This window comes from Vicugna pacos, chromosome 13 (assembly GCF_048564905.1).
Source record: "Vicugna pacos chromosome 13, VicPac4, whole genome shotgun sequence".
NCBI lineage: Eukaryota > Metazoa > Chordata > Mammalia > Artiodactyla > Camelidae > Vicugna > Vicugna pacos.
The window spans coordinates 14,331,340-14,353,309 of NC_132999.1; the positions used below are offsets into that span (position 1 = coordinate 14,331,340).

The window sequence follows — 21,970 nt, forward strand, 5'->3', positions numbered from 1 at the left end:
ACATGTAACCTTGTGTAACCAGTCCCAACTGGCTGAACTTTACAGCAGCTGCATCAGGCCTCCTCAAAATCAAAAAACAGAACAAAACAAAACAAAACAAAACAAAACAAAACAAAACAAAACACATTAACATCTATCTCAAATTCTCTGATTCTCCAAAAGAACTAAAATTTGACAGACCTTCAAGAATCAGAAAACAAAGTATATATGATAATCCTATTTCATTTAGAACATCACATTTATTCCATCCAGTCCACAAATATTTTATTGAAATTTACTAGGACTACACACTCTTCTAGACTCTGAAATATGCAATGATGCATGACACAGCCATGGTCTCGGTCCTCGAGAAGTTTAAAGCCTAGGAAGAGAGCTCACACTGAACAAAATAAATACAGGTGAGAAGTGCATTACAAGGTGAGGGTGAAGGTTGCTAGGGGAGTGCACACATAGTGGATTATTGTAACCTGCAGCACAGAGGTGGGGGTTACCTGAAGAAGTGAGACTTCAGGGAAAAGGCTAGAGGATAAGCAGAACATTGCTGAGGAAAGGAGAAGAGGTGAGCATAAATAAAATCTGGACAGTGCAATTAATATTAGAGAAAATATGTCAGGAAACATGCTAAAGTTAAAATTATATTTTGTCATTTACAAAACAAACAAAAAAACCCTCTTTTATTAGACTTTGTGCATAAAATGGTCCATTAAATCATATATTCAATGAAACATGACAACTAGAATGATCAAGTGCAACCATGTATTTCTAAGCCCTAATTCTAAATAAGAGGGAAAATGCAGTGGACCAATGATAATGTGGTATTGATGTATTTCTGCAACTAACAATCTCACTTTTTAACTAATATTCTGAATAATGCCAGAATAATTACAATTATGACAATTCCAGGATAGTTAATTATGAATTTTTCTTTCCTTAAAGCTTAATTACTTGACTTTCTAGTATTTCTTAATTTGGAAATTATTAAACAAAAGTATTCTAAATGGAAAAACTGATATATACCCTTCAAGTGGAAAAATAACTAAATTACACGTAAAAGCACTAAAAAAAAGTAAAAGTTGAATTTATTTTGATCATTTCAACTAGATATTTAATTAAATTAAAGAACTTTAAGTTTTTATTTGTGTTGAATTTAACTCTTTTAAGATTGTTAACTGCATTTTGAATTATGATAAACATAAAATTTTTTATTTATGGCAATTTAAAAATTTTAATATTAAAAATTTAATTGAAGTAAGTACAGAGTGTTTTAAAGAAGTAAATCATAAGCACACAAATCAAAAAGTGTTACAAAGTATATATGCCCATAGAACCATAAATCAGGTCAAAACATAGAACATACCAGAACCCCAGGACTGCCACACAGATCACTCTCCATCACTACCATGCCAGCCTTCCCAAAGGTAAGGAATCATTCTGACTTCTATAACACAGATTACTCTTGCCTGTTTTTGAACTTTATATATACTAAAGCATATAGTAGGATAACTGATAATTATAAAAATGTGGCATATTGATACTTGAAATATGCAGCTTAAACTACTCTTACAGGAAAATCTGTCACCTTAAAAGGCATTTTTAAAAGGGCTGAAATCAAAGATCTAAGTTTCTAGTTCAAAATAGTTTAAAAAATAACAGCAAGTTAAAACCGAAGATAAAGAAAAATGAAATATTAACAATAACAGAAAGAAATAGAACAGAAGATTAATATACAACAGAAAAAAAGCAATAAAGCCAAATGTTGATTCCTTGAAAAGTCTAATAAAATTGATAAAACCTTGATGAGAATGATTAAGAGAAATAAAAACCGTAAGTAACCAACATGAGGAACAAAAACAAAAGAAAAGAACACCACTACAAATCTTATAGACATGAAAACAAAGAAATTTTTAAAAATTGAAGTATAATTGACCTGTAACACTATTTAGTTCTAGATGCACAACATAGTGATTTAGTATTTCTATACATTACAAAATGATCACCGTCAGTCCCTTGCCTGAGGAGACATTTCCAAATGCATATTGCTAAGACCAATGTCAAAGAGTGTACAGTCTGTTTTCTTTTAGAAGTCTTATGGTTTCAGGTCTTACATTTAAGTCTTTAATCCATTTTGAGTTTATTTTTGCATACAATGTGGGAAAGTAGATTAGTTTTATTCTTCTGCGTGTAGCTGTCCACTTTTCCCATCACCATTTATTAAGAGGCTGTCTTTTCCTTATTTTATATTCTTGCCTCCTTTGGTGTAGATTAACTGACCATGTAACTGTGGGTTCATTTTGGGCTCTCTATTCTGTTCCATTCATCTATGTGTCTGTTTTTGTGCCAGCATTATACTGCTTTGATTCCTGTAGCTTTGTAGTATGATTTGAAATAAAGTTATGAAAAACTTTATGCAACTCTGTTTTTATCATTCACAAATTACAAAAAGCAAAATTCTCTATTTATGAATGAGAATAATCAAAATAGCTATTTTCAGTTATTTGAAGGACTGGAATGTTGTAATTTGATTTTTTTCTTAGTAATTTTTTTCTCAGGAAAAGAACTAGGAATGGTGGGAAAAATACATTGGAAATATATTTAAGCTTACTCTGAGAATTTAAAGAAATTACATATTCTTCATCAGAGAAAATACCCATATCTAGATTGGAAAGCTTGAGATAGATAATCATGTTCATAACATTTTTGCAATTATGAATCTGAGAATCTGATGAAAGCTTTGGACATTCTCCCCAGATGAATACACATATTGATATACATATCGAATTTAACATCAGGAAGCCTCTTCATGGACTCATTAGTTAGGAAGGCCTATGGTAGAAGATATAAATTAAGCTTTAAGATATATATCTACTCTAAAGTAATTGTCACATTTAAAATAAATGAATAAATAACTTCTAAATACTCTTCTATATTGTTGAAAGGTAATATGTTATGAGTGATTTAATTGTCTTCTTATATTAGCACCTGTCCCATTTCAATATAATTCAGAATGTTCTCAAAGGATAACTAGAATTTTTTTACTAAGAATTATTTATATTAATATCACAGTGGTCTATCAAATAATAGTACTGCTTAAGATTGAATAAGCTTTGATTTCTCTTAAATCTACATGGCTAAGGCTAAAACGGAATAAATATAGTTAGTATATGCAAACGTGTTCTCCTGAACTTTAAAGATACACTTTTAGAAACAGTTTGAAATTATTGTGTCCGCTTAACAAAAACCTGATATTACAACGAATAGGTCAGCTACGATCTTCCAAATTTCTGGTCATCAAAAAGAAAGTTATAGCATATTTCTACTGTAAAAGCCAGCACAAAGCAAAAATCAATATGTATTTACAAGAGGAATTGTTAAGAGGACAAAAAGCAGCCAACAACTACAGTGATCAGTCTTATTCAGAACCAGGTTGAAAATACCTGATAGGAATGTGTTCTCGACAAGTATTCCAAGAGAATGGAGGCATGTTTTAAAAGAATTTCTGTAAGATTTTTTTATAATAGGATGCTGCAAAACCTTGTTCAAAAGACTAGAAATTTCAATTGTAACACACATAGTTTTTTTCATTCCTTATGCTGATTTCAGTGTATAAAGAATAGAACCTTAAAAACGTATAGAATTTACTTTTGTACAGTTAATGTGTCTGACCTTTACACCACATGGGTTTACAGTTTAATTATATGACAGTACTAGCAAGACTACAAAATAAAATCACTCAATAGTAAAACACACATGCAATATAATGTTGCACACTGTGAAGTATAGCCAATATTACACAGTACGACTCCTCAAGCATTTGAAAAACCATTCAACAGAATTACAGCTTTTGAGAACAGAGATATTTTTAAGAGCACATAAGGTCAAAATTTCATGGAAATATTAATCAATGTAGACTTTAAATCCTGTAAAACCTCTTAGCAGTTAAAGCAAACATTTGTATAACATTTCACTTAAAATGGATCAAAATAATAACAGAATTATTTGAGTTCTGCCAGATGATTTCATTATAAATAAGATATCTCAGTGAAAGAGAGATGAGAAAGATCTCAAATTTGTTCCTTAGAAACGTTTCTGAAGTACTCTGGAAATGAAGAGCACGCTACGAATGCAGGAAATGCATATTCCTTTTGGCTTTTAGTGTAACACTTTTACATGAGAAAGCAAAATTTCCCAGTACCCAGATCTGAATTTAACATCTTACATGTTGTTTTTTTATCTACTGTTGCTGGAACAATAAACCATCCCAGCACTTTTTGGCTTAAAACTACAGGGATGTATTGTTTTTCATGTTTCTGAACTTGACTGGGCCCTTTTTCTGCTCCATATGGGTCCACTGGGGTCACTCTGAGGTTGTGTTCATCTAGACAGGCTGGGCTGGAAGGGCCGAGAATGCTTCTCTTATTACTTATTTGGTCCTTACACTTGCCTGCGTCAGTCAACTCAGTCTCATAGCCAGCTCTTCATGTGACGTGGTATCCTCCAGGGCCTCTCCATGAGACCTCTAGCAGGAGAGCTAGGACTAACTTATAAAATGGCCCTGAATTCCAGGAGGGAGAATTCTAAGCGGGTAAGCCTCATAGTGGGAGTATGTGTCAAACCTCTGGTTCTATCACTTTTGCAAATGTCTCATTGATCAAAACTTCTATATGACCATGCCCAGCATCACTGTGTGAAGGTATTACAAAAGACATAAATGGGAGGGGGAAGGCGCATAATCATTGCTTTCTCTCAGTATAATAGCTTACCACACATGAGATATCTTTTTACATGTACGTAGAGTCTATGAGATTAAACTTCCAGTTTTCTGCATCACTTCTGTGATAAGAAAAAAATCCTGTTACCTATTTATCCCTCAAACAAAAACAATTCCATAAATAAATACTGCAGGTGAAGAGTATTTCATTTTTAAAGAAATAATTGTCACTTTTTAATAAAATTCAGGAGACTGTCTAAAATCAACTGTTATAGACCGGATTTTTAAAAATAGCAAAACCAATTACCATACGTGCATTTTATAAGAATCATTTTTCCAGATACTTAAAATCATCTTTTGCCTTCTAAGAAATAGTTTCTAAACAAAAGGAAGGCCCCAATTAACACAGTCGGGGTTTTAAAAACCTCATTTACTCAGAAAGGCTTCTTGTTGTTGTTTCTGAAAACAGCAAATAATAATAATAAGGCATAAAAAATAAAAAGTAACCTAAGCATAGTGACTGATGATTCCACCGAAAACAACCAAACATCTGCATCAACAATAAATTCACTTACATGCATTGAAAAACTTAAAAGAACATTAAGTGTAATCAGACCAAAAATTAAGGGAAGGAACCAAGATAAGTTACTAAGCATTTTATTTGACTTCTGTCTTGAGCTCATTTAATGAATGAGGTGAACTTGAACTCTGATCCTTAAGGTCACAAGGGACCTTGAAAACGGTAAACAAAGCCTGTGGGTCTGCAATGCCCTGATAGGAGTGAATTTAAAATAATCAATCCTTCCTCAAGAATACTACACGGAAAGTTCTTGTCTTGAATTCTGATAGTAGAGAGGGGTAAATATCTTCCCCAAGAATTCCTAACCCCACAACATTTCCTCAAAGTGGATTTGGAATGAAAAAAAAAAAAAAAACGCATACACCATGGGTGGTCCAAAAAACTTTATGTGACAAATTTAATGTCGTAACCCTAGCTTGATGCCTCGGGTTCCTGGAAGGAGCAAATTGTAGTGCACTCTAGAGGAACCCATCTCCCGCCTAAAACTCAAAGGGTTTTTACAGATAAACTTCTGAAAAATATAACTTCACAATCAAATGTGAAAGGAAAACAAAGTACCATGAGTGAGGACAGATGGCAAAGTCACACAGCAAAATACCCAGAAAGAGTTCTGATACTATAATTATCTGAATAAATGGAAGGAACTGAAATGCAAAGGTTGACAATGAAAACTTAACAATGTGACTAATTAGATTAAAAGTAATAATTAAAATTTCTACAAATGGAAATTATACTTGTTAAAATTAAAAAATCAAAGTAGATATAACTGAGTTTAAATAGTGATCATAAGGCAGTTTGGGCAACGCATGGATAACACGATTGAAAATGCAAATGAGAGGTTAGAACACATAAAGAGTCCAATACGTAACAATTCTGAGTTTCAGAATGAGAGGAGAGAATGAGGCAGCAGCAATAGTGGAAGAGATAATGGCTGAGATGTTCCTGAACTGATGAAGTATCAAATACACAGATCTGAGAAGCTCTATGAATCCCACACAAGAAAAATAAAAACAAACTCAAACTTGGAGAGAAGGGGGGAAAAAAAGCTAAAGAAGTAAGAATTAGATTGCCAAACGTCTGTAATAAGGAGTCTGACTTCACTTCCGATGCTTGGCTGCTGACAGCTTTCAAGTCCCACATCCCTACGAGCTGATAGGAAAGTCCAGGTGCTCTCTCCTTTGGCATCCACAAGAAGTTCAAGCTATGCAGTTCTGGCCCTTATTCACGGTAGAAGCCTAATCGGTCTTTTTTCTCTGCTCTTTCAAGGCGTTTTTAGATCACCTTGGGAGCCTACCCTACTCTCTTACGAAAACCTTATTATGTGAGTAATAAACTTATTCACATCTTCTTGAAGCACCTGTGTCATCATCAGTCTCAAAATCTGAATTAAATTTGGGGTGAGGGTTCATACGGTTTGTAGAGGATAACCACAATTGGCAGAGCAGGCAGCAAGCCTGGATAATGACCATCACCTCCAGGGATCTTTCTTGTCTTTGTCTTGCTAACGTGCTCTGCTGCCTACTGGCTAGAATGGTCTTTGAAGTGTGCTGTTGCCTGCTGGCAAGCTGGAGCCTTAGGCTGTGCTGGTTTGTGCTGCGCTTACAAATCCTACCAAACCTCTGTTTAGATTTAACCAACTGTCTCAGTTAGAACAGGCTGCCATAACCAAATACCATACACTGGGTGGCTTAAACAACAGAAACGTATTTCTCACAGTTCTGGAGGCTGAGACGTCCAAGATCAAGGTGCCAGCCAACTTGGTTCCTGATGAGGACTCTTCCTGGAATGCAGATGGCTACCTTCTCACTGTGCCCTCACCTGGTGGAGAGAGAGAAAAAGTGAGCTCACTAGTATCTTTTTTTAAAATGGACACTAATCCTATTGGATCAGGGCTCCACCTTTATAACTTCATTTAACCTTAATTACCTTCTACCAATATCCTTTTTCCAAATACAGTCATAATGGGAGTTGGGTTTTTAACACATGACTTTTGGGGAGACACAAACTTTTAGTTCATTACATTAACCTATGTTGGAAGTTTTTGATAATGTTTAGAGACAGGACCATAGGATTGGGGTCCTCCTTAAAATGACTTGGGTAGTATATCTCAACCTGGACCCGTGTGTTTCAGATTGAAGTATGAGTCCTGATTCCAGTATTAGCCATGACTGACACTAGGGTCAGGGGAACAACGTTTCCTGTGGCCATTGAGTGTGTGTCTCAAGCAGGCAATAATCCCATTCTATAGCGTGTTCAGGGGAAACACTCATACCCTGTGCAATGCGTGGGTCCATTGGATGATGGCTCACGTGGAGGAAGAGAAATTACGATGTAGCATACTGAGGTCAGACTACTAAAAGTAAACGGCTCACCAGGCTTCTACAGAATGCCGTTATTGCTGCTGCTAACTACACTTCTGTCCCAACAAAGATTCAGATCCTCAGGGCTATAGGGAACACAGCCACAGCATCCCTCTGGGACAACCACTGACTTAACATTGGCCAAGTCCCTAACCCTAACAATACTGATTTGAGGCTCTCTAAAAGGAGAAACACAAATATGAGCAGAGTAGAGAGGACACCCTGCCCTGCTGAAACCATCAAAAAAGACAAAAAAACAAACACCTGAATCTAGGGGGAGGAAACAAAACAAAACAAAACAAAACAAGCAAACAAACAAGCAAACAAACAAAACAGAGGTCCAAAATTTGACCCAAAGGAAAATCCAAAATTCACTAAAAGGATTTGTGCAGCAAAAAGGTAAAAGGGTACTGATTGACATTTTGGCTCTACAACATAGATCCTAAATTAACTTTAATATCTGCTGAAATTCACCAATTAGCTAACCTTTGTGGCCTTGATCATTATGGGGATTGAAATACAGATATTCCAGATCCCACTAAATTTAACAAGGTACCCCCCCACCATGTTATGGGAGTCACTGAACATAAAATAGAGGATAAACAAGTATGCCTGGCCTTAGCCACTGGAACTACTGCCTTGCCTGAATTCCCTGTGGTCATAGTGCCCAATTTTCTACAATATCCATAGTGGTCATGGCTGCTCTGACTCAATGAGCAATAAATTAAAATTAAATTAAGTCTTTGACACTTACAATTGGCTTGATAAAATGAGACCCTATGGACCTTTCCCCAAGATAAAATGTTTCATACAGCCCAATATAAATTTAAATAGGGCATTCAAGCACTGAAGCCCATTATATAAGACCTATTTAGAGAAGGCGTGATTATTTCCACTGCTTCAATTAGCAGCCCTGTTATTAAACCTGGAAAGAACGAATGGCACCTCAGAGTGGATTACTATAACGTTAATGCTATAGTCACTCCAATTAAGGCTCCACACCCAATATTATTAAAATTACTGACTCCATCCAACCAGCAACTTGTAAATACTCTGCAGTCATAGATTTGGCTAATACATTCAGTGTCTATTTCAATACCCTCTCAGATGCAGTTTACTTTCATCATCTAAGGGACACAATAGTGCATCTTATCTGGTTACTCATGGGCTACCTCAACATCCCTGTGATCAGACGTAGTCTTTGCAGGTACAATCTTAACTGTAAGCCAGCTTTCTCCAGGAGCACAGGTATGCCATCACATTGATGACATCCTTCTTTAAGGAGATTCATTTGATACACTCATTCAGAACATACGAATACTCACCAAAAGACTCATGAAAATAAAATGGGCCATTGTCCCACACTTAGTACAACGCCCCACCAGTTTACATAAACTCCTAGAAATTTTTTGATAAACTGAGAGCTGCACCATCTCTGCCACTGTCAAGAAATAGTTATGGACCCTCTTAGCACCCATGATGTTAAAACAAAGCCCAGGCTTTGGGTTCTGGAGACAACATATTCTTCATTTACAAATCTTACTGTTACACACAAATGAGTTCACTATGAATGGAACCTCCTACAACAGAAGACTCGAGAATTTTTCCAAATTGCTATATAACAGGCACTTCCATTAGTGTACCCCAAAGACTCCTTCACTCTCGGGGCTTTATTCCCCCTGGAGTCCCTGGATCACTCATGATGGCCATAAGTTCCCCATAGGCTTCTGGTACAAGAAAGTGCCCTTGATGGCACTACATCGTATCTATTAAAGTGGCAATTGCAGGCTGTACAGTGAGGTCTCCTGAAAACAGAGGCTTTTCAGGACCTGAGCCTATGACCCTCCGTACCAAGCTGCCCATTATGCCTTGGGTCATGGAAAGAGTACCCTATTAGCTCAGCATAACCACTGAAGTCTCCTTACTACAAGATGGAGCCAAAATGGGCCTTTTGGCTTATCCTACCTTCAAGAGCAGGGAAGAGGGTAAGAGGAGAAGGGTATTTCCTTGTCCTCATTCCCTTGCCAAGTAGCCACAGTGTTAGAGGAGGTCACCCCTCTTCTGTTCCCTTTACCTCTTGAGGAGCTCCTTGATATCAACTGAGTGTGCATTGAAGAGATATTATTTAAGAAGGATGAAGAACCACCATTACATGAGATAGAGCTTGCTGGAGAGTTGCTGCTTTTCATCATTTAACCACATGTTCTAGATTGAGAATGGAACCCAAGAGTCAGCAAAACTGGCTGAACATTAGTCAGCTATCTTAACATATGATACCTTGGCCAACAGTCAGCCTCATCAGTACATTTTTACTGACTCTGGGGTCTCATTCAGTTGATGACAGAAATACTTTTTTATATAAGATTTTTGCTTTTGGAATAAAGAATTTTGGATATCTTTTGTTTCACAGATGCCTAAAATATAGATTATGGTCATACACATCCCTGCATGTGCTAAAGCCATAGGACAAGGCCTCACTAAGATATTCCTTATCCCCTCCAGAGTTCCAAACATTATTAATAGTGACCAAGGCACTCATTTCACTACTCAGAATATACAATGCCAGGTTCCTGAACAAAGTAGTCAACAGAACTTTCAACCAGCTTCAGGCTACAGGCCTCATAAAGCACCATAAAGTCTTACTTAAATGAAGTCAAATTCAATTAAATGAAACATGGCACATTTCAGTCATCAGTCAAATATCAGGAATAAATTGTAACAAACAGTTTGACTCCATTTTTGATGCTTGACTGCTGACAGCGTTCAAGTCCCACCAATCTCCCTTTCCCTTCTTCCCCATATTTGGGCAAGCTGACAAGAAAGCTCATTTGCTCCCTCCTTTGGCACTGGCAAGAAGTTCAAATCACACAAATCTAAGCCAGCACACAGGAACCCTCTCCCCAGTCCCAAACTCAAAATAAAAGTCTACCAAGTCTCTCTTCTCTGTACCCCTCAAAATGTTTTGAAACCAGCTTGGGAGCCTGCCCTATTCTCCCCACAAAGCTTCATTAAAGGAGTAGCACACTTCTTCACACTCTCCTCTTGGTATGTGTGCAGTGTTATCAGTCTTAATGTTCAAGACAAACATTGGATAGGAGCATCTGTCTCACCTCTACAGGTGACTATAACATCTATTTTTTTTAATCAAATACATAATTAATTTAAAAGTAAGTTAAACTTACGAAAATAAAAGTTGTTCTATGGACCTTGTACTATTTAAAGTCATAATGAAAATATTGAATATATGCCAATTTTGATGTTAGTTCTACATGTTAAAAATTTCTAACAATGGAAAATACGAATGTATAACTTAAAATCTAGTATACAAAAAAACTGATATGAGAAAAAAATTCATTCACGATAAGGCAAAAATGGAGAAAACACATATAGAAATGGAATAATATAAAAACATAAAATAAAGTGATAGAAATTAAAATTATGGTTGATTACCTTAAAATGCAAATTGAATAAATGTTACCATAAAAAAGATAAGAATTGTCAAGCCACATTTTAAAATTCTGCTCTATGCTATCAATAATGAGTACATTCCCATCCCAAATATAAGAATACATTCATACTCAAAGTAAAAGGATAAAAAAACACAAAGCAAATACCAATTTAAAAAAGCTGATGTGGCAATTAACATCAGATAAAATAGACTTTAAGATAAAGAAAAAAAGAACATTACATAAAAAATTTAAATGTTTTCACCCAATAACACAACATATTATGTAAAACAAAAAAAAAGAAAAAATACACAAATCCATGTTTAGAACGTGAGATATTAACATATTTTCTCAGTAATTGTTAGTTTAAGCAGCCAAGTATGAATGTCCCAGATGCTCTAGAATTTTGCCAAGAATTGGCATGGTCAGTCTTTTTAACACTAGCTATTCTAAAACATATGTAGTAATATGACACCTCATTGTGGTGTTTACTCATATTTTTCATCTGTATATGTTCTTTGGTGCAGTGTCTATTCAAATTTTTTGCCCATATTTTTAGGTTTCTTTTGCTTGCTTTTGTTTTTGTTTTTTAATTGAAGTATAGATGATTTACAAGATTATATTAGTTTCAGGTGTATAACAAGTGATTCAATATTTTTATAGATTATACTCCATTTAAAGTTATTATAAAATATTGGCTACCCCTTTTGCTATACAATATATCTTGTTGCTTATTTATTTTATACATAGTAGTCTGTACCTCTTAATCCCCTACCCAATCCTGCCCATTCCTCTTCCCTCTCCCTAACCACTAGTTTGTTCTGTAGTCTGTGCATTTATTTCTGTTTTGTTATACTCATTTGTTTGGGTTTTTTTTTTTTAGATTCTATATATAAGAAATAACACAGAGTATTTGTCTTTCTCTGTCTGACTTATTTCACTTAGCATAATACCCTCTAGTTCCAGACATGTTGTTGCAGATGGCAAAATTTTCATTTGTTTTTATAGTTGAGTAATATTCCATTTGTTTTTGTGTGTATATATATGTACATGCACATATATATCTATACATGTAAATATATGTTCCACACCTTCTTTATCCTTTCTTTATTTTTTTAATTTGTCAGATATTTTTTAATGAGAATTATAAAAGACCAAAACCTTTTTTTGCAAACTACCTTTTTTAAAACAAATTATTTGCTTTTAATTATAAATACTGTGTAAGATGATGCCTTCTTTTGCAAAACCAATAAATACAAGAATACATTTTAAACATATATAATTGTCCAAGATATCTGGAGGAAGGAAAAAAGCCTGATTTTTTTTTCTAGTATTAAAAAAAAAATCAGTATGCCCTAACCTTTCAAAGTATAAGTTTGAAGGTATGACTCAACTGGAGAGAAAAAAAAGAGAGAGAAACCATCTTACAGCTGCTTTAAATAGCTTCTGATAAGTCTTCCAATGCTGCTTAAGCTGCTTCCATGTTTTGGCTATGGTAAATAATGCTGCTATAAACATTGGGCTGCATGTATCTTTTTGAATTAGAATTTTCATTTTCTTTGGATATACACCCAGGAGGAGAAGTGTTGGCTCATGTGGTTGTTCTATTTTAAGTTTTTTGAGGAACCTCCCTACTGTTTTGAGTTTTGAGAGATTGCTGTAAATTTTAGATACATCTTTATGAACTATAAATATTGCAAATATTTTCTCCCAGTCTATGGCTTTTTTTTTCATTCTTAGCAGTGTCTTTTGAAGATTAGATTTTAATTGGATAAAGCCCAGTTTATTAACTTGTTCTTTTATAGAGTATGTTTCAAACTTTTGTTGTCAGAGCTAAGCAATCTTTGCCTAGGCCAAGTATACAAGTGTTTTCTCCTATCTTTTCTTCTTGGTGTTTTATAGCTATAGGTTTAATGATATAAATTTGCCCTTAAGTACTGTTCAGTGACATCTCAAACAATTCAGATATACTGTTTTCATTTAAGTTCAGTTCAGAATAATTTCTAATTTCTATTTTGGCTCACTGGATGTGTGTTGTTCAATTTTCAAATATTTGAGAATTTTACAGAGATATTTCTACTATTTACTTTAAATTTAATTTCATTGTATCTGGAGAACATACTTTGAATGATTTAAATGTTTTTTAAAATGTATTGACATTTGCTCTTTGGCCCAGAATATGACCTACCTTGATAAATGTTTTTTGTGCCATTGAAAAGAATCTTGTATTGGGATGTAATATTCTAAACATGAACATTAGGTCACATTAGTTGATAATTTTGTTCAAATCTTCTCTATCTTTACTGATTTTCTGTCAACTTGCCTTATCAGTTATTGAGAGAGGGTAATGATATCTTCAGCTATAACTATGGACTTGCCTATTTCTCCATTCAGTTCTACCAATTTTTGTTTCATGTATTTTGAAGTTCTGTTATATAAGCATTAACATTTAAGGCTGTTATGATTCTATTGAAAAAATATAAAATAAGACCCTTAAATAGTAAATACACCAAGTTCATAAATGGAGAGACTCAACATCACACAGATGTTAATTTTCTCCTTATTGACCCAAGGAGTCAATGCTATTTTAATCAGAATCATAATATGCTTCTTTAAGGGAATTTAACTAGTTATTTCATAATGTGTATGAAGAATAAATACCTAAGAATGGTCCAGACATTCTGAAAGGAAAGATAAAGGGGATATTTATCTTTCTATATGTTAAGATTTATTATGAATTTGTAGTAATTAATACATTGTAGTACTGCTCAGGAGTAGAAACTACCAATAAAACAAAATAAGAACCAAGAAATCAAATCACAGTTATATAAACAAGTATGATAGAGTTATCTCTGCAGATCGGTAGGAAAGAATGGATTATTCATTCGATGATACTGTGGCAAATCTGTGTACATGAAAAAAATTAGGTTGCTCTAAGAAAAACTAATTCCACATTATTAAAGTTTTAAATATGAAAAGTAAAAGTAAAATTTGGGAAAACAATATAAAGAAAATCCTTTGACTTTTGGGTAAAAATAGATTTCTTTTTTTTTAAATTGAAGTATAGTTGATTTACAATGTTGTGTTAGTTTCTGGTGTACAGCAGAGTGATTCAGTTATACGTATACATGGAAAGGTAAAAATTATTGTATATTTTATAGAGGTATAAATTTATAGTAAAATGAAAGAAAAAAAGAAAATCACAAGTACAAAATTCAGAATAGTTTGGAAGGAAAAGATTAGGATTTGAGAGGACATACAAGACATTGCCAAGTGAATGGAAATATTCTTTTCTTAAAACTATGTGATGGGTACATACATATGTTGATGAGATAGATACACATTTTATGGGTATTACTTTATAGAATCAACACTTCATTTAAATAATTAAGAACCCAGAGTTCTTGAAATAAAAACAGTCAATAAAAAGGTGTTTTTGTTTGTTTGTTTGAGGCTTTTAAAAAGAGCAAAAAATAGAAGAAAGAAAAGGGTAAACAACCAGCAATTTCCTGTGTGAGACCGTGGAGTACTGACCCCCTACCCAGCCAGTCACCAGGAGCTATTATTATTTCATATATATGTCTTTGGACAAAACTATTTTAATTAGCTGCCACTGTTTGAACCAACTGCATTGTCATTCTGTAAGAATTTGATGGGACATCTTAGGCATAAATGCATGCAATGACTGCATATATAATAGATATTTTCCTCTGTATTTATATTCAGGCCTTTAAACAGTTCCATTTGCAGGATGTATTGTGGTGTGTGTGTGTGTGTGTGTGTGTGTGGACTGTTCATTTGCAAGTTAATCAGGCTCTTAAGTAATATATTCTTAGTTAATTATTTTTACTTTTGGTAGAAGAAAACAGAAATGTAATGTACTGGTACTTGTTTTATATCTACGTACGAAAGTATATAACAGGATTTTTGCAAGAAATGGTTTCTTACTTATTGGCGTGACTAAAAATGAGAATGATTAAGGAAGGAAAAGTCTCCAAAAGTTCCTAAAGATGGAATATCACTAGACAGATCATCACTGAGGTAAATGAATAATGCCTGTCATAAAAAATAGAAAATGTACAGTTTGTTATGAATATACAAACAGAAATATTAAAGGAGAAAATATGACACTAGGAGAACCAAATACAATGAAAAAAAATGAATGCATGATCTATGCACTATGGAAAAAAATCAACTCAATTATGCTTTGTTACAATAGTTCTTTTTGAATGAAGTCCAGCTTTAATTAAAATCTTCTCATTCGATCAGATGGAGTTGCAGATGCGATCAGCTGAAACTGTCTATTGTTCTTATTCATTGTAATGTACTGCATTTCAGCAGTAAGGAGATATACAAAAGAAAATCTCTTCACTAGCTCTTCAAAGGGGTCTGTTATGATTCTAAATTTAATTAAATTAGATAAGTTGCATATCATTTTTATTACTAAAATATCTCAAGCAATTTCTAAGAGATTTCCTCCTCCTCCTGTCCCATACTTATCCTCACCTATCATGCCCAAATTCAAAACTTTGAAAGCTATGCTGGACTCCTATTATTCCCCTTAATAAACAACAGAATAGTTCTTATAAAATAGGCCTACCTTCCTTTCAGCTGTCCAGCTGAAATATAGGAATATAAATATAAATATAGGAATATAAATATAAATTAGACTTAATCAAGAAATCACTTAATATCCATGTTAACACAATGGACAACTCATTGGTTTGAAAAAAAGTCATTTGCAGTTATGAATAACCCCTCTTTTCTTTATAGCTTCTGTGTTTAAAAAACACATTATGTTATACTTTGCACATTTCTGTGTCCTGCTTCCTATGAATACAGATGGACAAAAGAGGTCTAGAAATAACAGATCTAGAAATAATCCATTGTATATATATTTCTCTAACTAAAGTTAATCCAGCTGTCTCAGAGGCTATTTAAATATTATCTTTCAAATATAGAACAACACTGTCTCAGGGATCCAATTCAGGTCTCTGTGTACATGTTGGCTGAAAAATGCAACAATGTCTGTATATTTGATGTTGTTTTTAAGCTGCTAAATTATGGAGCAACTTGTTATGTGGCACTAGGTAACCAATACTGATTTTGGTACTTGGGCAGAGAGTGGAAGCTGGGGGATTTTGAGAAGTATTAGCAAAAATGTGTACTGCCTTGAAGACTTCGCTTATGGATGTATGATGGCTTTGAGGAGGTTGTAGTGAGAACTTTAAAAATAGCAAGAAAAATTTATTGGAAATCAGAGGATAAAGGTCCCTGTATCCGTGGTAGAAAGTTTAGCAAGGCTGTTGTGTATGCTAATGTAGAAAGTACAAAATGTATCTAATTTGCCAGGTTATCTAGTTTAGAAGATTTCAAGGGAGAACATTGAAGATGCTACCTGGTTTCTTCAAATTTCCTTTAGTAAAATGTGGGTGGACAGAGATAAGAATTATTAAACAAAAAGGATCCACAATTTAGTAGTTTTGAGATTTTACAGTGTCTTCAGATGGCAAACAATGTTAGACTAAAGAAAATGGCTTCTGGACAAAGATCAAATCCTGAGCACTCTTAGGAAACAACAATTTAAAGAATAAGCAAAGGGCATTAGTGTTTCAGCAGTTATGAATAAACCTGCCATTAAACATCCATGTGTATGTTTTGTGTGGACATGTTTCCAAGTTCTTTGGATAAATAACTACACCCTCACCGGTATTTGGTACTGTCAACATTTAAATTTGGTCAATTCTAATAGGCATGCAGTGGTATCTCACTGTTATCTTAATTTGCATGTCCCTTGTCAATGAAAAGGAAAATCAATAGTCAATCTAAGAAAGGAATGGAAAATTTTACTGGAGCCAAACTGAGGATTATAACTTGGAAAGTAATCTTTCAGAAAGTTCTGAGGACACATTAGAGATCAGAGCCCAGTTATATATGTTTTTGAGACAAAGGGTTATATTTAAAGACTGTACTGACAGTTTACATCATCCACATCTGCATGTACAAAGTGAGTAGTGACTCATTGTGACCACTTAGGAGACTAAGAAGGAATGTTATCTCCCAAAGAGGTCTGGTTAATGCAGATGCACAAAAGACATTAAAGGGGAGGGAGGAAGCCCAAACAAGCAGAGAAAAATTTTATTTTTAAATTTTTCTTATCTTGCCATAAAATATGAATTTTACTTCATCACCCTAATGATATATGATGTGGGGTACCTTTTCATGTACTTATTTGTCATTTGTGTATCTTCTTGGTGAGGTATCTATTCAAGTCTTTTGCCCATTTTTAATCAAGTTATTCATTTTCTCACTGTTGAGTTCCTTATATATTTTGTGTAAGGGTCCTTTACCAGATATGTTTTTGCAAATATTTTCTACCAGTCAAGATGTGGCTTGTCTCCTCACTTTCCTGACAATGTCTTTTGCAAAGCACAAGTTTTTAACTTTAACAAAGTCTATATTATCAGTTGTTATTTTCATGAATTATGCCTTCGGTGCTGTGTCCAAAAAGTCATTACCATGCCTGAGGGCATTTAGATTTTCTCCCATATTATCTTCTAGGAGTTTTATAGTCTTGTGTTTCACATTTAGGTCTATGACAAATGTTAAGTTAATTTTTGTGAAAGTGTCTAGATTCATTTTTTGTACGTGATGTCCAGTTATTTCAGTATCATTTGTTGAAGAGAATATCTTTTCTCCAATGTATTGTCTTGGTCCCTTTGTCAAAACTCAGTTGGCTATTTTTATGTGAGTCTACTTCTAGGTTCTCTAGTCTGTTCCACTGATCTGTCTGTTCTCTTACCAATACCGCACTGTCATGATTACTGCAGTTTTACAGTGAATCTTCATGACATTGTGATTTATAATAAGTGTATATTTGGTCTTCATCCTCATTTCTGGCCCAGAGTTACTAAAATCCTTGCTATTTCCTAAGCGATAAGAGCAATAAAGGTGAATGGAGTGTGTTTTGTTATTCATAAGAAGTTCTTTTCACCCATACCTGAGTTTATGTTAATGAGATGGCTTTTGAAAAAACCCTAAGGATGGGAGGCTGATTTCTAAAGGAACCACCAGGTGATTAGAGGACTGGTACTTTCAGCCCCAATTACCAGTCTGCAGAAAAGTGGGGGAGGCTGGAGATTGAATTAATCATCAAAGGCCAATGACTTAATCATGCTTATGTAATGAGGCTTTCGTAAAAATTCCTGAAGTACAGGGTTCAGAGAGCTTCCAAGTGGGTGACCCTGCGGAAATGCCAGAAGGGTAGCATGCCTGAAGGGGGTGTGAAAGCCCCATGCCCTTCCCATACACCTTGCCCCATGCATCTCCTCCATCTTCCTGTTCCTGAACTATATCCTGTCATGTTAAACCAGTAATCTCATAAGTAAGCTGTTTTCCTGAGTTCTGTGAGCCATTCTATCAAATTATCAAACCTGAAGAGGGGGTCATGGGAAACTTCAATTTACAGCTGGTCAGTCAGAAACACTTGGACTTGTGAATGGCATCTGAAGTTGGTGGGGAGGAGACAGTTTTGTGGGACTGAGCTCTTAAATTGTGAAATATGATGTTTCTTTCAGGTAATACCAGAACTGAATTGAATAGAACCACTTGGTGTCTGCAGAGAACTGGAGAATTGCTTGTTGGGTCGGACCCCACACACGTGCTGCCAAAAGTGTTGATGAGTAATGAATAAAGAAAAACAGAGTTTTCCCCTTACAGTCTTAGAGTTGGGTAGCCTCAGTTCTTCAATTTTGTTCTTCTCTTTCAATATTATATTGGCTCTGCTGGGTCTTCTGCCTCTTTATATAAATTTTGAAATCAGATCACAGATATCCATAAAACATCCTGCTAGGATTTTGATTGAGATTGCACTGAATCTCTAGATCAAATCAGAAAGAACTGACATCTTGACAATATTGAGTCTTCCTACCCATGAAATGGAATCTCTCTCCATTTATTTAGTTCTTCTTAGATTTTTTTTTATCAGACTTTTCTGTATATAGATCCTGTACATTTTTTGCTAGATTTACACCTATTTCATTTTGGGGGGTGTTAATGAATGTAACTGGTATTGTGTTTTTAATTTTAAATTCCACTTGTTCATTGCTGGTGTGTGGGGAAGTGATTGAATCCCATAGATTAACTTTGTATGCTTCAGTTTTGTTTTAACCACTTATTAGTTCCAGGAGCACTGTGAATCCCAGATATAATAAGTACAAAAAGATCTACATCTGGACACATTACAGTCAAACTGCTCAAAAACAAAGACAAAGAAAAAAATCTTGAAAGTGGAGAAAATAACTCAAATACAGGAGAGTAAGAACTCAGTTAAAGGCTATAGTCTTCCTCAGAAACAATGGAAACTAGACAGAAGTGGAATGGTATGTTTAAAGCACTAGGGGAAAAACACCCAGTCAATCAAGAATTCTAGATCTAGCAAAACTATTGTTATAAAATAAAACTAAAATAATGAGCATTCCCATATAAACAAAACTGAAGAATCTGTTACTGGCAAACTTGATCTAAAAGAAAAACTAAAGGAAGTTCTTCAGGGTGAAAAGAAATTTCAGCAGACAGTAACTCAAACCAAACAGAAATAATAAAAAGCAGGGAAAATCATAAGTATATGAGTAAATATAAAAGACAAAAGGAAGGAGAGAAGGAGGCAAGCAGAGAGACACAGGGAGAGAGAGAGACTGAATTATTCTTAGATTCTCTATATTTCTCTAGAGCAAAGAAATTAGAAAGCAAAATTTTCTCTATTCTCCCCCTAGAATTTTAATCTTGTTCAAAGTGACATGAAAACTAAAAATGTTTGATTTATTTTGACAGCAGTGCCTTTTGGAAACAGTCCATTAGTGTCCACATCCTAAAGCAGCTCTGATTGTTGCCTCAGTATTTCCATTGATTCTATGAGCTACCCCAGTACCCATGCAAGAAATTCCTTTTGTAACTACGTTAGCCCCAAATTTTGTGTTGCTGGCAATGGAAGGCAATTAGATATCATTTATTTCTCAACAATTTGTTACTTTTCATCATTTACTCCTTAATTTCCTATCTGTTTTAAGTAATCACTATGCTAGTTTCTGGGATTATATTAGTGAAAATGATAGACAATATTTCTGCGCTCATAAAGCAAACAATTATCCAGATGATGAGAAATTAAACCAAAAAATCATACTTCTTTTCAATTAAAAACATGGTGAACTCTACAAAATAAAAGATATGAGAATGAAAAATAAGGCATGTAACATGGTTGGTCAGAGAAGACTTCTCTGATTTTTAAATTGAGATCAAAGGATGTTTAAAATCACGATCTTTTCCAGGGTTACAAGTTATGGGATATGTAACTAAAGTAGCTTGTCTTTTAATTAATTATATTTGTAAAGCATTTCCAAACCCCAGATACACTCCATGAAGAGGTATAATAAATTTTTTTCTTCATCTGTTGTCTACTTATCTAATTAAAAAAAAAATCTATTTATACAAAGCTGATCTCTCTCCAATCCCTAGAGATGGTCTTAGAGCATATTTACATTATTGGAACACTCGATGTTATTGATCCGTGGTTAGCAGCCTAGTTGGAATCGCTCTTCAGTAAAGTTTTCTCCTTCTATATCTTACTAATTGTCAGGGGAAAAAATGACATGACTGCAGATCTTTAACATGCCATCCATTTAAAAACAAACTACATGCCTGCAAGCCACAAAAGAAGGTCAAATGAATAGCCCCAATGTCATACTGCCAACACTCTCTACTACTTGAATATTTAGACCATTATTTTTAATTGCATCTCTAGATACAAAAAGGGTCAGCATGCCATATTTTCAAAGCTATGCTTAAAACTTAAAAAGATGTACCGGGTGAACCATGAACAATTTAACAAGTCCAAATTTCAAGCCACATACAGGTTTTTATAAAATATAGACTATTGTTAGTAGCAAATAATATGACATTTGCAAACTAGCAAAACATTAATGATTTCTATATCTATGTAATACCTTCAGTAGGTATAGTAGAGACGGACTCTTGTAAATTGTTTGTAAAATAATTCTTTTCTCAGAAACATATGTGATCCAAATTCCACCAAATAAAGAAGCGTATTTATTATGAAAGAAAATATATTTTGTAAATGTAAAGCTTTATAGCTGCAAAAAGTGACAACTATTCAAAATATAAATATCTGTGATTTTTAAAAAATTGTCTTTCACAAGCAAAATATGTGGTTGTATTGCTTTAAAATATCACTCTTTTAAAAACATTAAGTAATTATGCAAATAGACTACAATTAGGATTTTTCAATTAAGACAATTGGTAAAGCTGGTGTAAAAACAAAGCCAGTTCTTGTCAAACTTTGATGTAAACATCAAAACTTTTATTTTACATTACACCTGCGGTCTGGAGTATGTAAGAAGAAAGGAATAATATTTTACTTACATTTATATATTATATGATACAAATACATTTATTATAATTTATTTTTATTATAAAAAGTATAATTTAAAGAAGAAACAAGACAGCCTTTATTTTCAGACATGTTAGTTGTACATGCAGAAAACCCAAGAAAATTTATAGGCAAACTATCAAGATTAGTAAAAGGCTCAGAAAAGTTTCTCTATGTCAAAATTAATTGTATTTCTATAGATCATGAATAAAAATTTAAAATATAATTTTAAATATACTATTTCAACAATGACAACATTAAAAAAGTAAGTGGCAGAGAGGGTATAGCTCAAGTGTAAAGTGCATGCTTAGGATGCATGAGGTCATGGGTTCAATCCCCAGTATCAATTAGGAATAAATATGTGCATCATATTAGGAAATTACAAAAACTTTACTGGAAGCATTAAATTCTAACTACCTTTCAAGCTACATC

The 21,970-nt window shown here is 34.0% G+C and overlaps 1 long non-coding RNA gene across 2 annotated transcripts in view; it reads right to left on the reverse strand.

Annotated features, from left to right (window-relative positions):
- Nucleotides 1-21,970, reverse strand: part of LOC116282813 (uncharacterized) — a 228,358-nt gene that overhangs the window by 35,140 nt on the left and 171,248 nt on the right. Inside the window, exon 5 of one of the 2 annotated variants that reach the window (XR_012079023.1) lies at nt 7,003-7,106. This is a non-coding gene — a long non-coding RNA (uncharacterized lncRNA). Of the gene's footprint in view, nt 1-6,889; nt 7,107-21,970 lie in introns of those variants that run through there. The other variant, XR_012079024.1, reaches the window with a different exon arrangement.